We start from the raw sequence: 9,170 nt of genomic DNA on the forward strand, positions 1-9,170 counted from the left end.
CTCTCTCTCTCTCTCTCTCTCTCTCTCTCTCTCACTTTCTCTTACCTATATAAAATTATAATCACTTAAGTTTAAAAATCAAATGATATATTTTTATCTTATGAAAATAAAGTGGATAATATATATAAATGTAGTGGATAATAGATGCTGTAGCTAATTAATATTATCTTATTTATCTCTTTTTCTTATAATTACATTCTAATTACTTCTTTTCTACTTACTTATTACATGTTTTGATTCTACAAATTGAAATAATAAAAATTAAAACTTGGATTCTAGGATACATAGTAGCTCGCATATGATGAGTTTGCCACTCTGCTGTATTCTATTCTCTCTTCGACAACGCTCTGAACTTATGGTTTGAACTTATGGTCTAGCAAATTTCTAGCAAATAAGTTGCATTTCACTATTTGGTTTGTCGCACACAGCGCTTTAAATAGGAAAATAACGCGATGCTACCAGACCCAGATAATCGAGCATGAGATGCCCCGTTAATGAGTACGACGTGATGTTTGATCATCGACTGCGCTATAACTACTATATCAATTATTCTCAAGTAGTGCTGATCAGTCAGTTCTACATGTTGGAACGAGTAACAAGTGTGTGCAACAGTGTCTGATAGCTTTAGGCCCGATTCACACTATCGCTCCGCTCACGGTCCGATCAAATATTCTTCCATTGTTTATAAAGTTACAAGGTAACATTACAGTTTCGGTCCAGTCTTGCTCCGCTCGTGAGCGAGCTCCAGCAATGTTCCTTCGAAAGAATATTTTGCTGGAGCGTGACCAAACTTGTCCGGAGTTGTACTGATAGTGTGAACAGGCTTCCGATCAATTTTTCAATTTTTGACAATATTATTTCGAATATGCCTGCACTCATTCGAAAATATTTAACAAATTTCTTCTCATCGTCTACTAAATGGGAATATAATACGAAATATTCTTCAGTTTTTCTATTGATAAAACTGAGATGAACCCATATAAATCTTTTTCTTATCTTTTTTTTTTATTTTACACTTCTTACTTTCTCTATCTTCATCGTCCAGTAGCAATTATGATTAATTCTTTGTCAGAAAATATCGCTATTTTTCGGAAAAAAATTATAGCGAATTTCACGACAGGAAGATATACTGAAGAAACTATACTGATTATTTGAGATTGGATCGTGAGCGTCTCGATAGTGTGAATACTCAAGGAATATGATCGGACCGTGAGCGGACCGTGAACGGAGCGTGAGCAAACCGATAGTGTGGATCGGACCTTAACGTGGTCGCCAACGATTTCCTTTGAGAGAGCGAAAGTCAAATACGATCTAATCTCCGTCGTTGAAAAAGCGAATGCTTAAAATCACAAACTTTTTCATAAAGTGCTTCACAAGTGCTTCATAAAATGCTTCACATTTTCAACTATTTGTGTACTATTCTGAGAATTTTACAAAATTTTAGAAATGGCAAAACAAAAGAGAAAAACCGAAACGCGCAGTTCTTGTGCCACACATAGTGGATAGTTTTTAGTTACAAAAAGTTAACCTTTTTGCTGCAGCATGTTTCAATCAAAAACTACCCGCTAGATGCATGATGATGTTTACATGTAAATTGTTCGCACGGATATTAGAATCAAGATTATACGGTTAGTTTAAATGCTTTAAGCTAAAAATAATTTAAATCGTTTATTATTTAAACGTTTTGACCAGGTCAAAAATAGGTTCAACTTAATTGTAATAGCAATAAGAATTGATAAGGACTTTGCTTTCGTTTCGGCTCTGCATTTCTATACATATCCTGACAATTACTATACTAACATTCGTGTACAAATAGATATATCATCAAACTAAACAGGAAAATCTTGTACTGTTTTGCATACTTTGCACAGTTATTAAGACATTAATGGAAAAAAATATCTGCAAGTGAATATACGAACGATAGAACGAGTTTTGTAGGCACAGCTTTAAGGAAATATCTCGGATTTAACAATCTATTAATGACAGGGGACGAGTGATGCTGGTGTACATATCTTCACAGCTTACAGAGTTTAGCTTACAGAGCTGCTTGCACAACTTGGTTTACCGATTGCCGTGGTATTTATTCGTACACGCACGAAGAATGCTTATATGTTCAAGTAAAACCTTATGTCCTTAATCTCCAATTAATCATAAAGTTTTCAGTATTTCTGTCATGATGAATACATATAAAAAGCATATGTTTAACATAACCTTTGGGCCAACTAGATCTGATATTCCCTATTTATTCCTTACAACCACACAATTTATTCCTCTCTTGCACATTTTTCTTTAATATAAAAAGCAACAGATATTTTAAAATCTATCCTTAATTATAATTGTCAAATTATTTACTGTATACGACTTCTGCAGCGAAAAAGAATACGTATTTGCTTTGTTTTCATACACACACATACACACAGTAGATGATATATTTATCGCTACACGGTGATCCTATCGGAAAGTCGCGAAATTGAAGTAACGATAGCACCGAAATGCGATCCGGATAATCGGAGAGACAGCTCGAAAATATTAAAGACTATCCCGAACCGGTAGTCGCGGTGGAAGCTACTCTCAGAGGGGCGCGTAAATTATTACTATCCTAGTTATGGCTAAGCGCACGCGTTAACGGCAATTTAGTAGCATAATTTGATACAATTTGCATAATCCGATATCCGAATGCGTCACAGAAATAGTCGCGATAATTCCCGCCGGTGCGATATGGCGCACTTTGCGTGTTGGTAAATGCGACAGCTCCGAGTAAACTCACGTTTCGTTGGAAAGCTGTGTGATGGATCAAAGCTATTTAAATATAGAAACGCTGTCGAGTGTTGCGTATCTGCTACGTAAAGAGAACGGTACGATCGAATCGCGTGAACAGATAACTTGAAATTATTTCTGGCAGAGTGTGTATACATGCGCGAATCACGAAAGTTCGTGGTGAAATGATGATAAAAGTTTCGTTCATGTGAATCTTTTCAGAAACTTTATTTTTAATATATGATAGATTAATCAATATAGAAAAGCAAAAAATTCGAAAATATTTTTAATTACAAAATTTTCAATTTTTGAAAGAACGAAATACTTTTTCTTTCCTGAGCGATAGTTGCTTTACTCAACTTATTTTAATTCTTAAGTTAAAACGTATTAAATTAGTTTAGATTAAGTTATATATGTGGTCTAGATTAGATTAGATCATAAGACTTAAATAGTCTTCCCTCTAATATTTTTTCTTAGAAAGATTAATCAGATTTTTAAAATTTCTATTCATGTTCTTTTGTAAGCTTTAATCCTTTTAAGGTAGTGTGCGGAATCATGTCCTAACTTTAATTAAATTAAATATATACATGAGAAGAGGTTACTAAACTATTATATGGTTAACCTATGTATACGATTAAAAGTTTTCAATAAATCTAAAATAGCAGTACTACATGTCCAATATTCAAATAGGATTATTATATTTTTTTGTTTTTCAACTATATATGTTGCACATGTCAAAACATATGTGCGACAGTTGTCCTGAAAGAGTTAACTTATCTTGAAACTTTTGTCGTAGACATTTTTCTCTTTCTTGTAGTTTAAAAGTTATATATTCGAAAAAAAGAATGGAAGCAATGTTTTGATTTTGAGATCGGAATTCATACCTTCAAAAATCGATAGGACACGAATAAAGTGTACTATGTTGAGTTGCTCTACATATCCACAAAAGTTTACTCAAATCAAAGAATTCGCATTCGCAATGTTTCTTTGTGAATACTGCGTGACAGAAAAAACATGTTACTCAATATATTTTGGTTCTTAACTTTTATTGTTAGCCATAAGAATATACATATCTATCCCTGTAAGTCTATGAGATAGATTAGGTTGGGTTAGATTACGTTAAGGGAGTAATACCGTTTCTCGGCCGAAAAAGAAGGCTATTTTTGCGAATTTTTTTCTCTACGCGGCCGATTATTTTGAAACTTGGTACACTAAATACTACGTAGTTTATTTGTATGTCAGAATTTTTATAAGTATGTACGCTGCAAAATATAAAAGTTATTGAAAAATATGTGAAACTGAAATGAGCGGTTTTTACTCCATAGCACGCATAATATCTCATGACTCGTTAATCTGAAACAAGAAAACCGAAAAGATTATTAAACTAGGGACATTTAGTTATCGCTGGAACTAGGGATATTCAAAACGGATTGTTTTTCAGCAAGTTGTAGGTATTTGAAAAAAATGCCAGAAAATTCGCTTTAAAAATCGACAATTTTTCATTGAAAATAAATAGGAAAAGTTAATATATTTTAATTTCGCTAGTTCGGACGAAAATAGCACGTGTTTTGAATATGTAGCTATAAGCAGAAGTCGACCGATTCAACAGTTTGTCTCAAATCGTGCGCGTCAGTTAGAGAAAAATTATTTTGAGAAAAACGCGTTTAAAGTTTCGGATACTATTTAAGCTTATATTTCTAGTACTTAAGTTTCAACCTAATCAGCGATTCCAGGCCCATAGAGCAAACACACCCGAGTCGTTTTTTTGTTACTTAAGGTTCATAGGACCTTCGTGGACCGCATATATCTGACGAAATTTTAAATGGCTCGGTGAGCGCCGGATTTGATCTGCGCGCCGCCTCAAATAATAGGCTGTAATTTACACAATTTTTTGAATTTTTCAATGCAATAAGTAGGAATAGATTCTTAAAAATAGTTTAATAAAATGTAAAAAAAGAAAAATCGATATTTTGACCAGAGAAACGGTATTGCCCTCTTAAGTTTTTTGGTCAAGATTTGTTTGAAATAATAGTATGGAAAGAATCGTAACGTTTCTCCTCCGCTCATATATTTATCTTTTAATCCATATAGTCACAAGGCAAAGTCCACTATCATCATGCTTTTTTGCACAAAATATAATTTCAAATAAAATTCTCATATTTATGTTGGGCGTGTTATGTAAATTATTTACTGATTTTTTTCGAATGTCGGGCTATAGTCTGTATTACAAGGGTGGATCAATAAGTATCCGTGTTAAGAATAAAGTTTTTCACAAAATTTTTTTTTATTCTTCAACGTAATCTCCTTTTAGGACGATATACTTTTCCCAACGTTCCTGCCATTTCTTTAACCCCTTCAAAAAATATGATTTGTCAAACTCTTCAAAATAGGCTTCTGTCTCGACGGTGACCTCTTCGTTTGAGCTGAATTTTTTTCCCGCGTGCCACATTTTTATGTTGGGGAAAAAAGTCAGAGGGAGTCAGGTCGGACGAGTACGGTGGGTGTGGCAGTAATTCGTAGTGCAATTCATGCAATTTGGCCGCGACGATTCCGGATGAGTGAGCTGGTGCTTTGTCGTGGTAAAATAGCACTTTTTTCTTTGCCAAATGGGACCGTGTATCCTTCAATTTTTCGACGAATTGGTCCAATAATTCACTGTAGTATTGCCCCGTGATCGTGCTTTCTTTCTCCAAAAAGTCCATGAGGATTATTCCCTTCGAATCCCAAAAAATCGTGGTCATGACCTTTTCGGCCGGTGGGACCGTCTTTACCTTCTTCGGAGCAGATTCGCCCGGAAAAGCCTATTGTTTTGACTGTTGCTTGGTCTCTGGCGTATAGGAATGGATCCAGGTTTCATCAACGGTGACGACTCGACGCAAAAATTCCTGCGGATTTCGCTTAAAGAGGTCCAAACTGCTTTGAAATTGACAGCCGTATCCGCTTGTTGTCTACCGTGAGCAATCGCGGCACTATCGGGCCGACAGCTTTCTCATTCTTAACTTATCATGTAAAATATTGATTGCCATTCTATACGACACGTCTACCGCCTCTGCTATTTCGCGCACTTTCGTTCGGCGATCAACGAGAATTATGTCGTGGACCTTTTCAATGATTTCCTCAGTAACCACGTCTGCCCCGCGGCCTGGGCGCTCCTCAAAAACAGATGTACGGTTACGTTTGAATTCGTTGAACCAATACCTCACGATTGTCATAGATGGTGAAGGATCCTCATAGATAGCATCCAACTTCGTTTTTATTTCTTCGCACGTTTTTCCATCCAAAAATAAAGAACAAATTACAGATCGATATTACTCTTTTTTTATTGTATCGAAAAACGCCAAACACGTTTAATATAAATGGTTGTCAAATTAAAACTAACTTATGAATAAGTCTGAAATTTTGGCGTCGTTTGAAAGATGGTACACGATGGTAATCCCAACTTTCCTCAGCAACGCCACTTGTCTTCAAACACTGGTAATTGATCCACCCTCGTATTATTAGATCCATAGAATGGACATTGTCTCAACATAATTGCGAAAACTAGATTCTGCAACAAATATTGTTTTTCTAATAATTTCGGCCGGTACAACAAAAAAAATATAACCGTCAGATGTATACAGCATTTGAATATGGAAACATTTTATTAGATAATTTTTTGATACAGTTATGTTGTTAGATTTGGGAATTAATCTTCATGCTAAAAATATCTTGAAATTATAATCATTAATACACTATTAATTACCGTCGCTCAGATTTCGAAATTTATTTAAATACGCGTGATTTAGAAGTGAATATACTGGGTGTCCTAGAACAATATTCGAAGCTCTCGAAGAACTCTATAGATTTTTAGTTATTAATTAGATAACATTAATATATTATCGCGAGCGATCATATATTACCACCAATCTTCTTTAAGTAATAATAAAAAATCTACAAAGTTATTAAGAAAAAAAGTAAAGAACTTTTTTGTTTAGTTTGACTACATTAGATAATAGATGTTGCCTCAGCTTATCTACCATATCTCGCGTGGTCATTCACAAATCTTCTTTAATTAATATCTCGATAATTATTACGAATATCGCAAAATGATATAAGACCAGATAATAATAGTATAATATATTTTATATTTACCTTAATCCATATTATGCCTCCACAAGAGCTTTGAAGGAGCTTTCTGGGACACCCAATATATAGAATAGATTAACAAAGTTTCAAACATCGGTTTTTTGTTTTCAAAGTAATTCAAAAGTAGTAAAACTTTCATAGTCACTTATTCTTGAGGTAAAATATCGTTTTGTGTGGCACATTTCTCCCACGAACACTATCTTTGCGACCAATATATGCCATAAATATAACATACATATATTTTATTTTTATATACAAATTCTGTACTGATTTATTTGTGTTACTTTATATTAATTATGCATATATTATTACATTATTACTCCATATTACATTACTCTCTAAATTATTATTCCATAATTTATATTAGGTTTTGTTTGGCAATGTCAAGCAATCTCCTTAAGCAATGTGAATGATATGTTATATTTACAAACTACATACACGTTTATTTCTGCAGAAATAAAAAGATCTATTGTTTTGTTTTACTTTACATTGGGACTCTATTTTATTTTAACTTGATCTTATATCGAGTTATCTTTAGTATTGTACTAGAAATAAATTTTATATATATTTAATATTTTGGAAATATATTTTGAAAACTTTTAATATAAAACAAATTGCGACACTAAATGTTACTATTGTTATATTTGCACATTGATCCATACTCTTTATTTATCTAAAACGTTGCATATTATATCACTAGAATTAATTTGTTTGTATTCAGCATGAGAAAATATGCACAAAAGGCAGTCATTAAATATAGGAAAGACATACTATAGAAGGAAGAGAGCGTATTAGGCGGCGGGACGCCGTACGAGATCTGCATATCTTTTCGTTCCAGAGAGAGAAATATATCGAGAGCGCGGTTTTGTTAGGCCGGAACTTTAACCCGGGTCTTTCGCTTTGCCGGGCGATTGCTCTAAACTGAGCTACCTGACGCTCCACGCTCACGACACTCTCCTCTCTCTAGATAACGCTCAGAGATGCCGTTCCGAAGCGACATCTCTGGCGCGATCCAGAGCGCACGGCGACTACAGAGAGAAACAATGTTACTGTACTAAATGGTACAGCTGTCAGTCTCTCAAAGTCAAAAGTTGCTATCCTTTAAGACCTGCTGTCTATGTATGCCCGTCTACACCGTTGCCCTTCCTCATCAACTGGAAAGAAATAATGCAGAGCATCTACAGCGCGACGCCTATAGCACGATTATTATTTCGTTATTATTTTGTTTTTCCAAAATTTGAATCATAATATATTATATTATTATGTATGGATGGATTTGACATTCGATAATCTTTAATTTTCGTCGTTGTAGCATTTTTAAATTTTGTAAAGATAATGGGTAGGGGTGGGGAAAAATTAAAAAAATTTTGTATTTAAAAAAAATGTAAACATACCTTATATATAGAGCACAAAGATTATAAAACTTGTGTAATATATTTTTTCATATAGCTCATAGTTTCAAAGATATTCATCAAAAATGAAAAACTTCGTTATTTTTGGGGAATGTTTCAATTCCGAAACGTTGAGACACGCAGTTAAAAAAATATAGGTTTAATATTTTTTAATGTTCTATAACACATCGAAATCGGTGAAAAACAGTTCTGACGATACCCTTGATAGAAACGAATAAGGAAAAAAGCAAACGATAAATGTCAAAAGAACTCAAACTCATTCGAAATGGACACGCAGTACTCGATCAGCGTGCTGAAACATTCCAGTTATTTTTTGGCTGAACAAAATATTTACGTTGTAAATGAGCGGTGGAGCGGTCTCGGTTTTGTATCACGTGAAATTTAAACGTAATTCAGCGATATTGGAAACAGGGAAAGGAGGTTCACAAATAGGTTAAACGATTCTTTTCATTATGACGTGTCATTTGTTTCAATTTGCGGCTCATGTTTCTCCATGAGTTATGTTCATGTAGAAATATTGTTTCGAATAATGCATACGCCTAGAAATTTGGATTATTATAGTTTGGTTACGCTGTTAAATACTATATCTCGACTTTTTAAGGCAGAATGTAATAGAAAAGAATTGTAGATTTTTATTGACACGAAAAAGTCATGTCACGACAATCATGAACGAACACATGATCTGAAAATTCACTAATTTATTAATAAGAATTTTATATTATATGATGCGTACAATAATTAACGATATTTACAAGGGAACTTCGCGAACCCGAAAATTAAAATTTTAATGAAACTTTGTACACACACACACACACACACACACACACACACACACACACACACACACACACACACACACACACACACACACACACA

General features: G+C 34.0%; 1 protein-coding gene and 1 long non-coding RNA gene across 10 annotated transcripts in view; one reads left to right on the forward strand and one right to left on the reverse strand.

Annotated features, from left to right (window-relative positions):
- Positions 1 to 9,170, forward strand: part of LOC116849243 (potassium/sodium hyperpolarization-activated cyclic nucleotide-gated channel 2) — a 391,135-nt gene that overhangs the window by 116,239 nt on the left and 265,726 nt on the right. The gene's annotated exons all lie outside the window — the stretch shown is intronic.
- On the reverse strand, positions 5,361 to 7,908 carry LOC116849248. The gene is made up of 4 exons (XR_004379106.1): positions 7,654 to 7,908; positions 6,889 to 6,931; positions 6,137 to 6,304; positions 5,361 to 6,016 (listed from the first exon to the last, which is right to left on the reverse strand). It is a non-coding gene; the product is annotated as an uncharacterized LOC116849248 (long non-coding RNA).

The sequence above is a fragment of the Odontomachus brunneus genome, unplaced genomic scaffold (genome assembly GCF_010583005.1).
Source record: "Odontomachus brunneus isolate Ranch 3 - 2012 unplaced genomic scaffold, Obru_v1 Obru_scaffold_109, whole genome shotgun sequence".
Classification (NCBI taxonomy): Eukaryota; Metazoa; Arthropoda; class Insecta; order Hymenoptera; family Formicidae; genus Odontomachus; species Odontomachus brunneus.